Source organism: Hydra vulgaris, chromosome 01 (assembly GCF_038396675.1).
Source record: "Hydra vulgaris chromosome 01, alternate assembly HydraT2T_AEP".
Taxonomy (NCBI): domain Eukaryota; kingdom Metazoa; phylum Cnidaria; class Hydrozoa; order Anthoathecata; family Hydridae; genus Hydra; species Hydra vulgaris.
The window spans coordinates 68,747,545-68,766,603 of NC_088920.1; the positions used below are offsets into that span (position 1 = coordinate 68,747,545).

General features: G+C 27.1%; 1 long non-coding RNA gene across 1 annotated transcript; it reads right to left on the minus strand.

Moving 5' to 3' along the window:
* Nucleotides 1-1,066: 1,066 nt before the first annotated feature.
* LOC136075555 (uncharacterized) lies at nucleotides 1,067-18,260 on the minus strand. Its single transcript, XR_010636013.1, has 3 exons — nucleotides 18,184-18,260; nucleotides 16,271-16,358; nucleotides 1,067-2,733 (listed from the first exon to the last, which is right to left on the minus strand). It is a non-coding gene; the product is annotated as an uncharacterized LOC136075555 (long non-coding RNA).
* Nucleotides 18,261-19,059: the final 799 nt, after the last annotated feature.

Here is a 19,059-nt window from a genome sequence, read left to right on the forward strand (position 1 = left end):
TTATTATTCAAATATATTCAAGATCAATATTTGGTGACTCCTCCTTTCGCCTCTATAATTGCAAGAACTTTTCTTGGCATACTTTTGATGCATTTTTCAGCCATTTCTTTATTATGGTTCCAATGATGAATAATTCTTTCTATTAAATACACTTTATTTGTATTATTTTCTTTAGATATTTGCTTCTTTAGGAGCGCCCAAACATTTTCTATAGGATTAAGGTCAAGAGAGTTTCCTGGCCAATCAAGTAATGTGTATATTTTGTACAGAAACCCGCGAAATACCACATTTTCTGGCAATTTCAAGTTAAGAAAGATTAGTATTTATTAAAAGTGCCCTGATTTCAGCAATTTTTTGAGGTAACAAGTCTTTTTTTTTCCCGATAACTAAAATAAGATATCACATTTCAGTACTACAGTTAAGAACTTGCTTTGGTACTCATAATTTTGAAAATATCTAATCAATTACAATTATTTTTACTTTAAAATAAAAAAAATATTCAAGAAACAATATTTTTACTGATTTAAATAAATATTCTGACGATAACCTAATTAACTCTGGTAATAAAACTTAATTAGTGTACAGCAAAAGATTATAACTAAGATGACGTCATACAAACGACTGTCTAAAGTTGCAGTGTTGCCAGTCGCAATAAAAAATAAGTACTGATTTTATGAGTTAAAGCTTTGTTTTAAACAAAAGATTAACTTTCAATGAATTTTTATTCTTCATATGAAAAAAATAATATATATATATATATATATATATATATATATATATATATATATATATATATATATATATATATATATATATATATATATATATATATATATATAGTTTATATATAATATAAATTGTAAATTGATTTTATCTTTCTTTTTATAATAATACATTCAATTTACAAAATATAAAAATTTTTTAGTCATAAATAATGAAATAACCAAACTTTTTTTTCTTGTCATTCTTATGTGTTATTCTTATGTTCGTATGCTGATAAAAACTAAGATTTTATTTATAAGAATTGAATACGGAGTTCTCTAATTTAAAAAAAAACAATCGTCAATTATAATTTATCAACAGATAAACTTTATATATATATTAAAACTAGAATAATAATCAAATAATTAAACAACTTGTTTGCCGTTTTTCTAAATTATTCAAACAGATTGCGATATTATTTTTAGTTCTCATTGTATCCGGATGGTTAATACCTAAATGCTTGGTTTGTACTTTATCAACAGAATAATAAATTTCTAAAGCTTCGTTATATTTTCCCACATTGTTAAAACATGGTGCAATATGTTTTGCTGTCATTGTATCTGGATGGTTGGTACCTAAAATTTCAGTTTGTATTTTATCAACAGAATAATAAATTTCTAAAGCTTCATTATATTTTCCCAAATTGCTCAAACAGCTTGCGATATCATTTTTTGTTGTCATTGTACCCGGTTGGTTGGTACATAAAATTTTAGTTCGTATTTTATCAACAGAATAATACATTTCTAAAGCTTCTTCAAATAAACCATAACATACTAATAATTTTTCAATAGAAGTCGCCATATGATGAAAATTTTCGTTAGTACGAAACATATAGATAAAATGCAAAACAAAATGATTTCCATAATCCATGTGATCTTTTACTTCGTTCATTTCAACTTTAAAATGATTTTTAATAAGATCAAGATACGTATTTGTACATGAAATATTCAATACACAAACTGACACAATGTCAATTGTGTCAGTTCGTGTATTGAATACTTTTTATCATTAAAACAGTTTAGTAAAGAATAACTCATTAGTAATCCAATCGCTTTATCTATTAAAGATACATCGTTTATTTTCATGTGATTTGAGATTTGTGTTATAAACTGTTTACTGATGTTTTGACCATCGCAATGAGATAAACAGTTTAATATATTAAATGGAAAAAGTTTAGTTTTTTCTAATTTTATTAAAAGTTAATTGCGTTTATTGCAGACTTGGATTCTTCTTCGGTTGGAAAGTTATTATTGTCTAATATTTCTGATGGTTTTGATATATATCGATTTACGTATTTATCTATTGAAATTTTATGTATATTTATATATTTTATTGCCTGAGTAATAACAAACGGATGATATCTAAGTTCTTTAATTAAGTTCTTCATGTTTTCATCTGTGTATTCTTTAATATTACTTTTTACATAGGCAAATGCTTCTTTAGAAGAAAAAACATCAACTAGCATTTGATTTATATTATTCGACCACGTTCTCCATTTGGAGGTGATCAACGTGAATGAATTCGGTTTTCTTGAAATGTACATCGATAAATTTTTAACACTTTCATCGTCGACCTTTTTGAAAAAAATAGTCTTTTTATTTTTATAATAGTTGTGAACTTTTTCAACAATCACTCTTATATGTAAATCACCTTTCGTATCATGAACTTCAAATCCTAATATTTGATAGCGGTTTCTCATTGAAGTTTGTAACATTCTAAATGCTGCTTCAATCCAATCAAAGTTTTATGTCGGGTGTCAGAAAGACACATACTGCCAGAAAATAGTTCACAATATTTTCTGGCAGTATGTGTCTTTCCAACACCTGACATTCCATATAATACTAAAGTTGACTTGTTTCGATTTTGTAAAAAATAGTGTTGAATTTCATGAAGTTTCTTGCGTGAAAATAAATTTCTTGCGTGAAAATAGTTTCTTGCGTGAAAATAAATTTTTTGAAATAGATTGGGAACCTAAAAAATAAACGTACGATTAGATTATGAAAACTCATTATCTCAATTAAGGTAAATTTAAAAATTTCAACTTTTTACTAAACTTTTCAATATTTTTCAAATGCAGCATGTTATTATTAGCGTATAAGGTCAAATTTAAAAAAGCCTTTTATATATAAAATTATACTTGTTTTAAAAAACATGTTCTTTAATAAAGTTTTATGTTATAGTATAACAATTTTATATACTTAAAAAAGGTTTTGTAAACAATACTTAAATGTACTTCGATAACTTAACAATTGAAAAACATCAAGTAATTATTGTTACTCTAGAGAATATAAGTAAAAGTTTTACTTTGCACTAAACTTAAATTTTAAAATGAGTTTTAGAGTTAAAATTTCAGCTTATAAAAAAAACATTTTTTAAAGTGTGCACTCTTTAAAAGATGATTTTTCATAGCTCATTTCTACAAAAATTATATTTATGCTCTGATAATAATATGGAACGAGAGTTCTTATTTCTAACTGATGTTTTTGTAGGAAATGGTTATAGAAAAATAAGCCTGGAAAATGTCATAAAAACCACTAAAGAAAACTTACATAATAAAAAAACAAAACATTGAAACTCAACATTTATCTATTTCATCAAAATATATTGTATCTTTACCATGGATTCCAGGAATTAGCCCAAAGTTAAGAAAAGTTTTCAAAAAAGCAGGTTATACACCAGTCATTAAACAACCAAAAAATTTACAACATATACTTACCACAAAAAAAAAAACACACCTCTTTTTCATATAAATTTTTATCAAGGTGCGTACAAACTTGAATGGTCCTGCACAAAAATGTTATATCGGTGCAGCAAAATTAAAAATCTCATGTCGTATTTACCAGCATCAAAAGAAATCATATGAAGGAAAATGTGATTATTATTCAGCAATAGTGGAACTTTCAAAAAATTGTCATGGTAATTTTGCATGGAAAAATATTCTAAAAGTGGAGATCAATAATTTTAACAGAAAAGTGAAAGAGGAACTTGAAATGCAATGCCATAAATGTGCACCTTCAGGCGGTTGTTTAAATTAGGATGACGGAGATTACGTCTTCTTTGTTGATTTAAATATCTAAACCTATGTTCAGATATTTGAATTAAAAGAAACTATTGCATTGATTTTATTTTGTTTTGTTTTTAACAGCTTTTTACATTATACTTGATAACGAGGTTATCTATACTTTCTCGAAATATTGTAGTAAAAATCAATTTAAAAATAGAGAGTTACATCAATAGTAGAAAATTTTATTTAATTATATAAATTAGAATCTTTAAAGATAACATTTAGCTCCAACTATATTTTACACTCCAAGTGTGTGTATATATATATCTATATATATATATATATATCTATATATATATATATATATATATATCTCCATTAATGTTAGTCTTCTAAAAGTAAATCATAGCGATCTTATAGTTAAATCCTTTCACAAGTTTAAAACTTTTTTACATCAAGAAATTAAATTGAATTAAAAAGAACAATCAACTATGTTATAAATTGAAAATATAAATCTAGAAAAAATCCCTAATGTTATATATTTAGTAAAAAAAATTAGATCTTATTGTCAGGATCTATAAAAGCGCAAAAAATTTCAGGTAAAGACTAGAGATTGTGTCTTGATAAATATACTCATCTTAGGCAGAACTCCATCCAGCAAAAATTCCTCTGCCTTGGGGCACCTGGTTGAGTAAAGGCTGAAGATAGTGTCTTGAAAAAAATACTCATCTTGGTCAAATATTAATTGCATCTAGCTACTGTCTTGTAGAAGGCTTGAGACTTAAGAGATAAGCAAAACAATTCTGTTGACCAACCTCGAACCTTATCTTCATCTGGCTGGCGTAGATATAAACCTGTGTTACATTGTTTCCTGCCTTGGATGATGAATGCCATGTACTCTTTACTCCATTTGTAAATTTTTCTTGTGCCTCCTTGATAGCAACAACCTCCTTGATATACAACTCTTCCTGTTATCTCCTAATGAGGATACAGCTCTAAAACTCAATTTAAGGGTTTTGAGGCTGGCTGGTAGCAAGCAGGCTTAGACAGGAAAGACGTGCGATCGAGCACTATTGCTGACCGCGCAACTGATTTTATTTTTTGACCACGACAGTTTAGATGTTTAAATGATTTTTAAACATTTTAGAAATGCGCTGAAAGAAAAAAAAAAAAGCTAGCTAAACTAGGAAGAAAATTGAAAACAATAATAAAATAACGAAAAAAGAAATTCCTTACGAAAAAGGAAATATATAAGCACTAAAATAAAACATTTATTTTTTCCAAAAAATTGCAAAAAAAAAATTGTTTAAAAAAAATACAGTAGTCTATTTAAAATAGTAATTTTTAATCATTTCATTTATAAATAAAAAAACAAAAAAACAATTCTCTGTAAAAAATAGAAACAAAAAAAATAAAGCAATTGTATCATTCCATTGCAACGGAAGATTTAATTTAACTTATTCACAATTTAAAGTATTAAAAAAAATTATCTTTCTAAAGATTTTTAGAAAAACAAGGAAAAATAGTTTCAAATAAATTATTATACTTAAATTTGTCATAAAAAAACACGTCTACATAAAAAAAATTAAATATAACATTATTTGTTAATTTACACAAAATACATTTATTTTAAACAATCGCTATAATTACTTTTTTATTTAAAGCCTTTTTATTTAAAGCCTTCGCGTAAAATAAAAACTTAAGAAAAGATCAACAATTAAAAGTTATTTCCAACAAAAAAAATTTTATTTTAGCATTTAAATTGTTAAAACATCAAAACCACCATGGTCAAATTGTAAAGAAAAATTTTTATAAGCGTGGTCAGTTACAGCGTGCTGTCCATTCCTGGCCAAGCCTGGTAGTAAGGTTTCTCAAACTCTGGTAGCTCTCATAAAGGCTGATTACATCAACAGCTTTAAAAATCAGATTATTAACAGTGCCATTTTCGCATGGATGGTGTCCCTAATAATGCTTTTGGTATGCATTGTCAAGGCCACATAAGGAGCCCTACGTTACAACTTTGGGTTAATTAACGGCACTGAGACAACTGCATGGCTCATTGTTTAGGATGCCATGGTCTATCTTTAAATAAGTCAAGTTCTCTTTAAACTAAAACCATGCTAAAAGTAACTCAAAATATTAAACATAAAAAACCCATCCCCTCCACCTAACTGTTTCAATACATCTTTCACAAATATTTGTGGTCTTCAAAGTAACCTTCAATCGATTGAATCATACCTCTTGCAAAATTCACCAGACTTGTTTGCTTTTTATGAAAGCTAATTTAAATTTGGATATTCCTTCTTCAGATCTTAGCATTGATGGGTACTATTCTTTGATTACCAAATAGTCACATGCTTGGCTTGGGGAGCAATTACGTATCAATTCAACTATTTGTTGAGAAATCAGGTTTGATTTCTCAACAATTAGTTGAATTGATACGCAAGTCTGCACTCTTTTAAATGTACATTCTGATCAAATTGACAATGTCCTTTCTCTTTACCCCTCTGCCATTATAATTTTTATTATTGATTAATGCTCATCACACTGAATGGCTTGGCTCTAACAACACTGACCCTGCTAGCACTAAAACCCATAACTACTACATTTCTGAATTTCTTACTCAAATAGTTAATTTTTGACTTGTTTTCCAGATAATCTTAGTCACTTACCTTCACTCCTTGATTTGTGTCTTGCCTCTAACCCTAGCTTATGTTTAGTTTCCTTGTTCTCCTCAAGATGGTTCCAACCAAACAATGATATCTATAAATCATATCCTGCTTCTTCTTCGGACTCACCCTATCATCACACTACTTACTACTGCCCTAAAGCTGATTGGGATTCTTTTCATGATTTTCTTTGTGACAGTCCTTGGGCTGATGTCTTTTTTCTCTCAGCTAATAAATGTGCCTCTTATGTAACCTCCTGGATTTAGTCAGCAATGAAAGCTTTTATTCCCTCTAGCCAAAAGTGGAACAAAAAAAACAACAAAATTTTGATAAACTATTTAACACTTTTTGGATAAACTATTTAACACTTTTTGATAAACTATTTAACACTTTTTGATAAACTATTCAACACTTTTTAACTTATGCGTTTTTATTTAATGGGGTTCAAATCTGAAATTATTTTTGTTTAAAATTCCTATAGGATCCTATAGGACTTTTTGAATATGGTTTTTTTTTGTCAGTTTCAAGCCTCATTCTACTCCATGGTTTTCACCTTCTTGTGCAGCAGCTATATCTAATCGTAATCATTTTTTCATCTTTTTCAAAAGAACAACTCTCTTAAGATCAAATGCGTACTTGTTATTGCAAGATATTGATGTAAAAAGGTGCTGTCTGATGCTAAGTTCCATTATTCCCAAATTACTAAACCTCGTATCTTACCTAAGAAGGTAGGTTCTAAAGATTTTTAGAAATTTCAACAGCGTCAATAGCAAAGGTAGGCCTAACATTCTATCTCTCATTCATGGGTCAGATCTTATTATCTCTCCCAAGTATAATGCAGAATGCTGTTTGTAAATTTTTTTTTTCCTAATAAGACTCTTGAATCTTATCACTATATTCTTCCTTTCATTCCAACTAAACAGGTTAACCCATTCTTAGACATCATGCATTAAATGGAGACAGCGAAGTTAGGACTGTTGCTCTTAACATATCTAAAAAACTCGGTATGCGAGTCTTCTCCATAATCTTGATTCTTGGGGAAAAGTTTTTGAAATTATCAAAGTATTTCATTTTAACTGCTTTATTAAAGTTATCCTTGAAGGCCAACACTCTTCTTCATTTGCAGCAACTTCAGAGGTACCTCAAGATTCTATCTTTGACCCTGTTTTGTTTCTTATCTACATTAATGATCTTTCTGACACCCTCTCACTGAGCCCTCTTCTTTATGTCTTCTTGGATTATTGTTCATTACTGACCTCTCATGGAAACAATATATACAATTGATTGCTAAATTAACAGCTAAGGTTGCTTCTCTTTATTGTGATCACCATTTTCTTGCTCCTGATTCTATTCTCTACCTCTGCAATTATTTTGTTAGCCCTTGCATGAAATACTGTTGTCATCTTTTGGTCTGGTTTGTATAATGTTGCTTATTCTCTTCAAGATAAGGTATAAAAATGCATTGTAAATGTAGTTAGACCAGCTCTATCTGCCAAGGTTGAGCTTCTCTCCCATCGTTGTAAAGTTGCATCTCTTTCTGTTTTCTACAAATACTATCATATTTGGTGCTCAAAGGAGCTATCATCTTTAGTTCAATCAAAAAAACTAATTGTTGCTTGACTCGCCATTTAGCTCTAAATTCAGCTCTTTTATTCATCTTGTTTTTTTCACTGCATTTCAACCTTTAGTAACTCCTATTTTCATCTTTTCCTGACTCAAACAACCTACAACTTCATACAACTTACAACCTACAACCTCATACAACTTACAATTCAAATCTTCTGTTAACCGTTTCCTACCTCTTTAACTCAATTGTTTGTTTTCTAGAAATTCCTAACTTAATAGTGGTTGCTTGCAGCATTGTTGGGAGTGAATCAGAATAATAATAAAAAAAAATTATATAAAATTTATATTATATAATATAATATTTACATTGTATATATATTTATATATTGTATTTATTTAATACAATATATATATATATATATATATATATATATATATATATATATATATATATATATATATATATACAATGTAAATACAGTAATTGTTACTCTTTTTCTTATTATAAAGAGACGTCTCTTTATAATAAAAAAAAAAAAATAACAATTTTTAAAAAATGTGATCATTTCAAAAATTATTTTAATATATAATCAATCAAATATATCATCAAACCTTCCCAAAAAACATGTGCGGCTTTTTGTCTTGTATGTCATCGCATGAGTGTTTTATTTTAGATAACTTAGTCACGGTCGTTTTCAAGTTTTTTAATATTAAGCGTTGCGGAAAAAAGTTTCAAAAATAAAGAAAGCAAAACTAATGAAATAGGAAATTAAAATAATATTTACACTATTTGAATAAATAGAAAAAAAATTTAAAAAAATTAAATAATTTGTGTACTTTATTTGTTTGTTTCAATAGAGTGGTTGTTATTTTCAGCAACAAAATTAGATAAGACAAAGTGGAAAGAAAAAAAAGAAAAAAAAGTTTAAAGTCATTAAAAAGAATGATTTTCCTATATTTTATTTGTTTTTTTTAAAAGGAAAGCGAAAATATAAATTGCTATCTATTGTAAAATATACTAGTATAATTTTAATGTCACAAGTATATATTGTCCCTATATGCATAGCCACCGAGAGAAATTTCGAGCCCTGGGGAAGTTTTCTTAACATGCCTTCAATATGATCAATCATATACCCAGGACCGCCAGAAGCGTGCTCTGGACATTGAAAATTAAAAATTAAAATTAATTAAATCTTTTAAAAGTCAAAACTATTTAAATCTTTTAAAAGCTAAAGTTAGGAAAAAGTGTACAAAAAAATGTTAAACACTGTTTCATAATAGAGCTTTTCGACTCGCATAATAGAGCCTTTCGACTCGCAAACTAATTAATAACTTCTTAAAAATTAATTTTCATAGCTATTTCGGCTTCAATAGATAAAAGTCCTAAGTCATTTAAACGATTTTGTGTCATTGTTGATCTTAATACGTTTTTTATTTTTTTCAACATGCTAAAAGATCTTTCTGCTTAGGCAACTGTCACTGGAATTGTGCAAAATAGCCTTATTGCAATTATGTTTGAAAACAGCACATCCAGTTTGTTTGTTTTAATTTCACTTAACTATTCAACGGGCTGAAAAGAAATATTTTGTATATTGGCATCATAAATTGATTTTAAATCTAGTATTTCATCTCTAAGATGATCATCAATATCATTTTCATACAATTTTGGCAACTTTTCACTTACTTTGTATTTCTTGATCATTTAAGTCACGGAACAACCATAATACATTGAATAAACAATCTATTTCTTTTGCTGCATTAAATCTTCTTGTCATATTTCCAATAATGCTATCCATGAAAACATTGAAAACATCAAATCTAAATTCTTCTGCTGGTGTCTTTTTAACTCGTGTGTTGTTGTTTTTTTTTAAGTATATTTTCCCCCCGAAAATTCTATGTTTATCTGTAAATATGTGCCCAACAATCTACATCCATTTAAAATAGTATCCCAACTATCTCTTATCGTATTTAATTCAACAAGAAGATTTGACAAATTGGTTACTTCTACATCAATTGCTGCATTGCAAGCTTGTAAAACAGTACTTCTGTAGTTTATAGCTGCAAGAACTTTGTGCCATATTTTTGCCAGTACTAAGCATTCAAAATATTCCATATATTTTTTTAATCTGATCAAGTTTCTGACGTTAAGTTTAATTCCAAACAGCGTTTATTGCTATTTTAATTTCATTAATTTTTTCAGTAAATGCCTTAACACTTTCAATTCTTGCAGACCACTGTGTATTTGACATAGCGTGCAAAGAACATCCAGTATTATTTTTTAATATTTCCCATCTTTGTAGGCTACTACTGAATATATTGTATAATTTTTTTATAGTGCCGAAAAATCTTACAACATGAATACAAGATTCTACTGCATGAACACCACATAAATTTAAACTATGACATGCACAAGGAGAAAAAATTGCCAATGGATTAAGTTGCAAAATGCAAGCTTGTGCACCTTCATATGATTAGCAACCAGACAATCTCTAATGGACTTATTATAAAAGGACAAAAATAGACTTCGACAAAGCACTAATTGCAACAATTTTAATTACAACTTTTAAAAATGAATTGTCTATAAAAAATGTTTGTCTTTCTAGACAATCATTTTAAAAACGAACACTAAATGAACAATCTCGATTTTTTAATGAGGTATAGAAGATCTATTTAATATATAATTTGGACTTATAACAAGTAATTAAATTTTCACTGCAGCATCGTTTCAAAAACTGAAAACGAGCACAAAATTAAAAATACAATTTGTCTAACAGAAGTTCATTTTTTAATTTTTTGTCCAGCGTGTGCTGTTGATTAAAAAGTTAATGTCTATTTAAAAACCTCAAAATGGACTATTTTGTGCTCAATTGAAGTTCATTAATTACTCAGTTCAGTTGTTTTTCAATTCTCAGTGAATGTGCGTGAAAATTTATTTTTAAAATGCCCTCTCCAGTTTGGGATTACTTCAAAAAAGTTGAAGGTAAGTTTATCATTTAAAAAATTTTCCTTAGTCACTAAAATCTTTATCACCTTCAATAAAATTATTTTAAAAATATGTGATCAAGGAGTTGTCCTTTATAAAATGTGGATTAGTAAGTAGAAGATTCCAATAGGTGTTAAAATTTATTTAGGTTTGTGAATAAAACAATAGTGAAAAAGAAAAATGTTTTTTACTTTCATTTTATTGATGAATATGTATGCAAGTTTTAAACAATAATTAATCATGGGCAATGATCGTCATTTGGAGTTTTGATGTCATTTCAATATTTTTTTAATATTATAAATTTACTACATAACAATCTTCAAATAATACGGTAATGAAAGATTTCTGGTTTTATGAAATCAAGTAAATTTAGACAAAATCATAGACACCAAATAGACAAAAAATTATGCTTTGTAGACTTATGAAGTGAAAATTATTTTTTAACTGAGCAATCTTAGGACACCATCAAAAATTTGATAGACACAACAAGGACAAAAAATTAAACATTTGTTGTGTTCATTACAACATACAGAATTGTCTATGTCTGTGTTGTAAGTCTATCCATAGACTAGTCTGGTTACTATATATGATCCACTCATGTTAGATCCGTTATCATATCCTTGTGCGCGACAGTCACTTATAGGAATATTATACCTTTGTAGCGCTTCAAGTATTAAATTAGCAATATCTTCTCCAGTCTTCTTATCGCAGTCAACAAATGCAAAAAATCTTTCCATAATTTCGAATTTGTTGGACTTAATAATGTACCATAAAATGAACGCAGTTAGTTCTATATGCGCAGAATCGGGTGTTGTGTCTACAATAAGGGAATAATACTTCATAGTTTCTCTTTCCTTTAAAATACAAGTTCTCAAGTAATCTGCACAGCATGATATGAATTCATTTCGAATGTTTGGCAATAAGTAATGTACTTGCAATCTCTGCTTTTTGATTTATGTCTGCGTTACGTTTTTTAAATGTTTTTCTAAAAGCAGATTGTAATGACTTAAAAGTTCTAATAATCCTAGAAAATTTCCATTGTTCGAATCTCCAATCAAATCAACACCTCTAAAGACCAATCCACGCTCAGCAAGAAACAAAATTATATCTAACAATCATTTAAATAAATCTTTCCATTTCTGTGTCTCATTTTATATTTGTTTTACTATAAAGCAATCAATTGTGGTATGTTTATTAATATTTTTTTCTAAATTTCGCCACTGGATATAACAAAATTTATGATTGCTAGATTTTTCATGGTCAGGTATTCTGTCATAATTTGTCGTACCCTCTATTAGCCTGCCAACCATTTTCTGTAGCAAAAATTGATCTTTGCTCATGAAATTTATAGAACAAACAACAAGAAAAAACAAAACAAAGTATTTTTAGATTTGCTCCAAACTAACCAATCACAAGGAAATATTTCTTTATTTTTTAAATGAAAGCTTAACAAATAGGCAGGGAATTGACAACTGTGTTTATCTACAGGAAATGTTGTTGAGTGGGTTCTGGACCTCTTAGAATGGCATCTTCTACGTCTTTTGGTGTTACATTTACTTTTACCACTCCAATATCGATGTTGGCACAGTCGGTATACAAAGAAAGTGTCAAAATATCAGATTGCATAGAAATTCCATCAAATTCCGTTTCATTCCTTGCGCTTAATGGGTCCGAATCAATGTTTCCATTATCGCAATAGTCATTGTTCTGTGTTTTTGAAGAAATTTTAAACCCCAAATTTTCTAGTGTTCTCATACCTCTAGAACTTTTTTCATTTCTTTTTTGTCGCTCTTTTCGTTTTTCGTATCCAGATTTATGGTTAGAAATCATATTCTGTATTTCAGAAGTTAAAATGTAGCTCTTTATACAGAATTTATAAATAAATAATGCAACTTAAAGTTTACGAATAATAACATTTTTTTAATAATATTAATATTTGAATAATAATATTCGTATTTAACGCAATTGTAATATTTATCAAAATTTTTAATTTAACACGTATATGTTATTTACAAAATGTAAACTAAAATTAAAATTAAAAGTATACTCTTACAAAAAACATCATATTTGTTAAAAATATTTTTTTTTGGAAGCGATAAGATTTAATAAGTGATGAATAAATAAGACTTCATGAAAAAAAATTATTTGTACACACACAGGGCCTTCTTCCCTTTCCCCCCCCCCCCATCCTTTCAGCAGCCATGCTTATATGAAAACATCAATGTAATGCATGCGCACACTTTTATGTATAACTTTTTTCATTATATAATTATATTTATTTCTTGCTAAAGTATATGCATGTTTAGCTTATTTGGATAATGCATTTACGCCATGCATGGAGAGTCCATGGTTTGAATCCCACCTCTTACAAACTTTTCTTTGTTTTTCTTTCCTTATCGCTTTTGGTCTAATATGTTATTGGTGAAATATACGTAAACAATTATTAACAATTGTTATTAATAATTGCATAAAAATTAATAATTATTATTATTAATAATTGCTCATTAATAACAGTAGACTAAAAGGGAGGGACGGGTAGAACTAAATGCACAGATCCGAGTGTTAAAAAGCAACAGGCATCTAAACTTAAAAAGCGCTAAATGATTGGAGATAAAAAACATACAGGAATAGAATGGTAATATGAAACAATTAAGGCTATGTAAAGAATGTGTAAACAGCAAGGCCTAGTTGAAGCTAAAAACTGTATGATTTATTCCATCTCAGTGTAAAACTCAAAACGAGATAGAGCTTTCGGATTAAAACTGTTAGAAGTGTACCTAAACGCCCGTACTAAATTAATAAACATGAATAAGGAGAAAAAATGTCTAGAGGATAAGAATTCTAGAAATAATAAAAGTTTACATAAAAGTAATATGAGAAAGGCGATATAAGAAAGAGTTATAGTGATAAAAAATAAAAAACTATAAACTAATTAGTTATTTACATAAAAATATTGTCCAAATACTTTTATAATATGAAAGTATTTGTAAAAGTATAATTCATTCAATTATTTAGACAGATACAAATTATTATGTCTGAACTATTACCTCCCCCTTGTAAATCGCTCAGAATATGATGGTATGATAAATGGTATTAAATGATAATGATATAAATTTTACCACTATAAACTAGTCAATAATTCGTTGATAGTTGTATAATTTATATTTAAACTAACTGATTAAATTAGTTATATCGCTATGTAAAAATAGTTTAAAAATATCTGAATTATCATCTTCCTCCTATTAAATCATTAAATAAAAGATGTTGTGATAATGGTATAAAGTGATGTGATTAAAAGTATACAACTGAAAGCTATTTTTAAACTATATGTAACATATAACTAATAGTTTATAGTTGTTTTCAGTTAAATATATTTTATTAAAAATACTTTATAAACACTTTAATAAGTTGCTGAACTATTACCTCCCCCTAGTAAATCACTCAATGTAAGATGGCATGATAATAGTATTAAGTGATAGTAATTGAAATTATACATTATGAGATGTATGATACAAGTATTGAATGATAGTCATAAAAATGATATAAGTTAATATTATATTATACTGTAATTAAAGTTTCTAGAGCTTTTGATACTAAAGTTGTAGAACTTTTTTTTTACTTTAGAAACAAAGAAAAAACGGTTAATCTTACTTCAGTTAGTATAGCCATTAGTCCAACATATAATTATTTTAGCCTAATTTAAAGATATATGAATGTTATATTAATTTTTGTTTTTATTTTTTCAAATTTATGCATTTTTTACTATGTATTTTTATTTTTGAGTTCCATTTTTTTATTTCTTTTGACATGGTCAGGTAACTAGTATTGATTCTTATTATATATTTTAATTAAAAAGATTGTATAATTTATGCTAATTTAAAAATATTTTTTTGTTATATTAAATTATTTATTTAATTGGACCAAAAGGTTCTGCAGTATTCATTATTTATATTTAATTTGACTACTGTTAAAATATGGCTTTAATTTAATAAATTTTCATGAATTAAAATGTACTTTATTGATCATTAGACTGCGATCTGTGCATGCTAATCGCATTGGTCTGTAACCTCCCTCTCAGAACCAAGTAATTTTTTCAGAAATAGTACTTTAAATTATGTAATAACATTATCAAAAAAGTTTCCAAGTTTTTCTTCTGCAGTCTTTGAGAAAAAAGTGTTGGAACTCCCTATAAAAATCGATTTACATGACTATCGTTTCATTTCGCTGAAAATTATCAATGAAAAACAGAACATATTTTTGTATAATTTTTCTCTATCTCATTTCAAACAAATGCATGAGGCAAATTACTCGTCTTCTTAATAATTAAAACAAAATAGAAATATGGCCGTGGATGAGTCTTGCAAACTCTATGTCTTATGCATTTTTCAAATTGTGAAGTTGAACAATTAAGAAATTTTACTTTATTTTATCATGAAATGCATGGCTTATGATAAGTGACAAAAATTCAGAAGCTACGGGTATAGCACATAAAGTTGTAAGTTGCCCTGAAAATTTTGATAAAAACTCTCATTTGGTATACCATCTAAAATATTACTAGTATTTCACAAATGTATCTAAAATTGAAAGAGCCAGAAAAAGAAAATTGAATAATATATCTTAAAGTTTTAAAATAGAAAAAAAAAAAAAAAAACCTTCCTGATTGTCATCAGTTAGTATTTAAACAAAATCTTTAGTTTTGCAGCCACTTTGTTAAAAAAAAAAAACCTTTACTACACAAATTTTCACGACAAAATTTGAAAAATACAGAAACTTAGTTTGTGTCAAACTTTTGATCGTGGCTTATTGTGTCGAGCAGCTGAAGATAAGAATGATGAAAGTATTTTGTAACACATTAAAGACAAAGATTGCGTTGCTGTTGAGGTATCATAAAACATGTTACAATGAATATACGAAACTCTATAAATCTTTAATACCACCGTCAGAGACATCTACTATTAACTTAATAAGTTATTTTTAGAATCATTTTATAGACAAGTTATTGACACTAAAATCATCAAGTTAAAAAAGAGAGAGAGCAACTATAATAAGGAACCTTATTAGTCAAGCAATTTTAATTATTAGCCAGGTTAAAGTCATTAATGACTACAATATTTCACAAATAATTTTTTCCTAATTTATTACTTACAATGACTAACGTATTATGGGTAACTGAACCCATATTATGGGTAATGAGCTTGAACCCATGAAGAGAATCCGGAAAAAAAGTGATCAATTAGGATAAGTAGTTAAACAAAAAAACAAAAACAAAAAAATGTAAAAACCTACTTTACCATGATGTAGACATTGGGTGCAATAGACACTTGATGCAAAAGTATTTTTACTTTTTCGTCACACATAATATAATATTCTGAAACTAATAAACAAGCATCTAAATTTCTATAAGTAAATTTATTCTTTGATCATTGTCTTCATATAATATCTTATTTTCATATCATAATCTATTATGGTATTATTTATATAACACATCACAACACTAGCTATTATTAAATTTGTGATGTTCAAATATCATACGAACATTCTCTAACATGTTCATATGATATTTGAATACAGTTTTCGAGTATATTATCTGCAAACAATTAACTGATGCAAGTTCAAATGTTGTCAAAAACCAAGCATGCATACATGGGACACTACAGTGTCCCACAAAGAAATGCAGGTTTGAAAGTCAAAGAATTCCCAATTTTCTTTATTAAAAAAGAAAAAATAGAGGTAGTGGTGGTGGGGGGCGGGGGAGGAAAAATAGGTTTCTGTAACTTTTTTTATGCTCCAAAACTTTTAAATTTAGATATTATAAGGTCCTTAAGACTTTAGGGACTTACGAACTACATTGAGGAACAAAAACAGGATATTTACAGAAACTTTTTAATTTTTATTCTAGAGTACCACAGTGTTATTGGGAATAAAGCCTCTGGGTCCAGTTTTCAAAGTAATATGATCTAAAGTAATGTTTAAATAAAATAATATGCTTTAAAATGCATATAGTTATACATATAACTCCTGATAGTTAACTATATGTATAACTAGTTATACGCATAATTTGTTATGAAAGCTTATTTTTTAAGGTTAGGCTTGAACAAATTAATTTAAATTCAAGATTTAGTTAAAGTTCAAATTAAAGTTCTTATTTGTTTATTGTTTTTGCTAATTTTATATTTATTTGTTTAAATTTGTTAATTAGTACTATTTCTTACTACAGTAAGAATATTTATTATTGTTGAATGTGATTTTATTAGTAATTTAATTTTCAACATCACACCCTTCGATCACACCCTTCGATCACACCCTTTATTTTAAATGATGACAGCTTTACTTTTCTATTGATGTTAAATTTATTACGTTTCAATAACTCAGATTGAACTTTAACTGAATTATTGTAAACTTTGTAAGGTTTTGCTGTATATCAAATGGTGTTGTAAATAAAGTAAAAATAATATATATATATATATATATATATATATATATATATATATATATATATATATATATATATATATATATATATATATATATATATAACATTAAAACAATAAAATTTATACAAAATTTCACTTTAAAATGAATACCATTAACATTGTGATGATAATAGTATTAGGAAACTAGTATTTATGTATTATTATTATACTATAAATAGTTTTTTAATTCATTTTATAAAATAGAGACTGACAACTGATAATTAATGGAAATAAATACAAATTATAAAAATTATGTAAACTTTATTTATTATTTTTAAATACTATATTAATGTTAGTCTACAAAGTTACTCTAGATTAAAAATTGAAAAGTTTCTGTAAATATCCTGTTTTTGCTCCTCAATATAGTTTGTCCCTAAAGTTTTAAGGACCTTATTATATCTAAAGTTAAAAGTTTTGGAGCCTAAAAAAAGTTGCAGAAACCTATTTTTCCTCCCCCACCCCCCACCACCACTACCTCTATTTTTTCTTTTTTAATAAAGAAAATTGGGAATTCTTTGACTTTCAAACCTGCATTTCTTTGTGGGACACTGTAGTGTCCCATGTATGCATTCTTGGTTTTTGACAACATTTGAACTTGCATCAGTTAATTGTTTGCAGATAATATAATCAATGTATTTAAAGTACTATTGTATTATCATAATATGTCTATTTGCACTAATCTTAATCTTATTTCTATAAAGAAAGATAAACATTCGTGGTACTTACATACTTGCTTGCCCTTCTCTAAAATAATTTATAATATATTTAAACAATATAAATGTAGCATCTCAGCAATGTCGATTTAAAAATTTAAGGTTTTTTTTTAGTTTCCAGCCTTCTAATAAATTCCCATGTAAATCCCCGCTGATCTCAAAATATAACTGGATAGCGTATGCGGCAAATTTTTTGAAGCCAGTTTTGGCCTCCCAAGATGGCGACGGTTTCGGTTGATTACAAATGAAGAAATTTTTGTTACGAACTTATATGTCATTTACATATATAAATATTATGAAATGTACATGCCTCAAATATAATTTTTGGTTTTACATAACAATAATTAAAAAAAAAAAGGCAATATTACATATTTACGTAAATTTCTCTATTGTTTAACAAAATATATTCTAAACAATAAGTTTGTATAATATCTTGCTTTTTTAAAGATAAATAAATGTTATTAAATAAGATAAAAATTTTTAGTTTTTTTAATTAAGAATTAGTTCATTTAACATTAGTAAAGAACAAATAAGGAACTAGTAGTTATACAAGTTAATAATTTTCAAACAACTTTCGAATAATTATTTTAAGCTTGAAAAACTGAAATAATTTTATTCATATTTTGTTTATTTTTCATTTAACTACTTTCTTTTAATTTTAGTTTTAATATAAATTATTTGTTTAATATTGTTTATAATACAATTTATGCACCTTTTAGTTCTTAACTACCCAATGCTGTGTGCTAGAAGGTTAATAACATAACTGCATGGTAGGCAGCTAAATATCTTTTTAAAATAAACTATTATGAAATTAGTTTTTCAAATAAATATCACAACTTTACAAATGCTGCATGAACTATTAGCTGAGCTCTGTGAGTACACACAACTC